This window comes from Eriocheir sinensis, chromosome 57 (genome assembly GCF_024679095.1).
Source record: "Eriocheir sinensis breed Jianghai 21 chromosome 57, ASM2467909v1, whole genome shotgun sequence".
Lineage (NCBI taxonomy): Eukaryota > Metazoa > Arthropoda > Malacostraca > Decapoda > Varunidae > Eriocheir > Eriocheir sinensis.
In genome coordinates this window covers 1,909,549-1,912,048 of record NC_066565.1, presented here as the reverse complement: position 1 = coordinate 1,912,048, position 2,500 = coordinate 1,909,549, and the positions used below count along the sequence as shown (strand labels likewise).

Genomic DNA, 2,500 nt, shown 5'->3' with positions numbered 1-2,500 from the left:
GCAACCCTCGCTATACTGGCAGCTATGAGGTGGCACTTGGAGGGAGTGTGGGTGCCAAGTCTCTGGCAGGTCGACTGGCTGGCTGGCTTGGCTTGGCTTGGCACTCAACCTCTATACCTCTATGCCCTCTAGGACCTTGGATTTTTATTTTTTTTTATTTTTTTTTTAGGTCTACTCCTATTGCTCCGGTAGACTTGCTTGAGGGGCCTGGGTGGTAGTTGGCCCCAGCCCGTATTGGTGCAGGCAGGTGTTTTTATAGTGGCGCCATCTTCTCTTGGCCTTTTTATGCCCGGGAACCCATACCCATATTTTTTTCGTTTCTTCCTTATTTTTTTTTTTCTCAATGCGAGGTGGATATGCGATTTTCTTCTTTTTTGTGTTTTTCTTGTTTTCTTTTTCTTCGTATCAATGTCGCACTTCTTCTTATGCCCGCTACTCATGCCCAGGAACCATACCCATGATTTTCTTCTTTTTTTTTTTTCAATACGAGGTGGATATACGATTTTCTTCTTTTTTTTGTGTTTTCTTGTTTTCTTTTTCTTCGTATCAATGCCGCACTTTGTCTTATGCCCGCTACTCATGCCCAGGAACCATACCCATGATTTTCTTCTTTTTTCTTCTTCAATGCGAGGTGGTACGATTTTCTTCTTTTTTTTTGTGTTTTTCTTGTTTTCTTTTTCTTCGTATCAATGCCGCACTTTGTCTTATGCCCGCTACTCATGCCCAGGAACCATACCCGTGATTTTATTTTTTCCTTTCTTCTTCCATGCGAGGTGGTACGATTTTCTTCTTTTTTTGTGTGTTTTTCTTGTTTTCTTTCTCTTCCTATCAATGCCGCACTTTGTCTTATGCCCGCTACTCATGCCCGGGAACCATACCCGTGATTTTTATTTTCTTCCTTTCTTCTTCAATGCGAGGTGGATATACGATTTTCTTCTTTTTTTGTGTTTTTCTCGTTTTCTTTTTCTTCCTATCAATGCCGCACTTTGTCTTATGCCCGCTACTCATGCCCGGGAACCATACCCGTGATTTTTATTTTCTTCCTTTCTTCTTCAATATGAGGTGGATATGCGATTTTCTTCTTTTGTGTGTTTTTCTTGTTTTCTTTTTCTTCATATCAATGTCTCACTTTGTCTTATGCCCGCTACTCATGCCCGGGAACCATACCCATGATTTTCTTCTTTTTTCTTCTTCAATGCGAGGTGGTACGATTTTCTTCTTTTTTTGTGTTTTTCTTGTTTTCTTTTTCTTCGCATCAATGTCGCACTTTGTCTTATGCCCGCTACTCATGCCCAGGAACCATACCCATGATTTTCTTCTTTTTTCTTCTTCAATGCGAGGTGGATATACGATTTTCTTCTTTTTTTGTGTTTTTCTTGTTTTCTTTCTCTTCCTATCAATGCCGCACTTTGTCTTATGCCCGCTACTCATGCCCAGGAACCATACCCATGTTTTTCTTCTTTTTCTTCTTCTTCAATGCGAGGTGGTACGATTTTCTTCTTTTTTTGTGTTTTTCTTGTTTTCTTTTTCTTTTATCAATGCACTTTTTGTCTTATACCCTTCTTCTCATGCGAACCCATACCATGTTTTCTTCTTTTTCTTCTTCAATGCTTTTCTTCTTTTTTGTGTTTTCTTGTTTTCTTCTTCTTTTGTCTTATGCCCGATTTTCTTCTTTTTGTGTGTTTTCTTGTTTTCTTTTTCTTCATCTCAATGTTGCCCTTCTTCTTTTTAATCCCAGCAGCCTATATTATTTTTTTTATGCTAGTTATCCATACAAATTTTTCCCCCTTTTTCTATGCACAGTACTGATACCCCCATTTATTTTTATTTTATTTTACGGAAACCTTAATATTTACGCTTTTCTTCCTTTTGTTAGCTAGTCCACATGTCGTTTGTTTTTCATTAATGCAAGCAGCCCATATTATTTTTTTTATGCTAGTTATCCATACAAATTTTTTACCCTTTTTCTATGTGCAGTATTCAAACCCTCTATTATTATTATTATTTTTTAGTATCCAAAACCAATTTTTACTTATTTTTTGTCTTTTGGTGAGCTAATCCACACGTCTTTTGTTTTTCTTTTAACCCGGATGCGGCGACGGGCCAAATTTGTGGCTTTACCGTGTAGCAGTGACAGGGCAAATGTAACAGCAGCAAATTGTGGCTTTACTGTGTAATGACAGCAAATTTATTTACCGTAGCTAGTAGTGACAGGCAAATTTGTTTTACCGTGTAGCAGTGACAGGGCAAATTTGTGGCTTTACTGTGTAATGACGAACCCAAATTTGTGGCTTTACGTGTAGCAGTGACTTTACAGGGCAAATTTGTGGCTTTACCGTGTACCAGCGACGGGCCAAATTTGTGCCATGATATAAACCCCCCAAAATAGATGATGCATAACCTGATCACAAATGCTTTGATATATATTATGAAATGGTTTGTGTGAGTGATGATTTTTTCTCATTTTTCTCACTTGGAGGGACCATTAAGAAACATGATC

The 2,500-nt window shown here is 38.2% G+C and overlaps 1 protein-coding gene and 2 long non-coding RNA genes across 4 annotated transcripts in view; 2 read left to right on the top strand and 1 right to left on the bottom strand.

Annotated features, from left to right (window-relative positions):
- The window catches only part of LOC126984516 (uncharacterized), a 3,193-nt gene extending 1,661 nt beyond the window's left edge, over positions 1-1,532 (top strand). Inside the window, exons 1-3 of one of the 2 annotated variants that reach the window (XR_007736953.1) lie at positions 1-631; positions 918-1,340; positions 1,484-1,532. The exon at positions 1-631 is cut by the window's left edge and continues 1,661 nt beyond it. This is a non-coding gene — a long non-coding RNA (uncharacterized LOC126984516). Of the gene's footprint in view, positions 632-917 lie in introns of both variants that reach the window. The other variant, XR_007736952.1, reaches the window with a different exon arrangement.
- The window catches only part of LOC126984503 (uncharacterized), a 30,398-nt gene that overhangs the window by 14,364 nt on the left and 13,534 nt on the right, over positions 1-2,500 (bottom strand). The window lies entirely within an intron of this gene.
- Positions 1-2,500, top strand: part of LOC126984513 (uncharacterized) — a 48,221-nt gene that overhangs the window by 41,512 nt on the left and 4,209 nt on the right. The gene's annotated exons all lie outside the window — the stretch shown is intronic.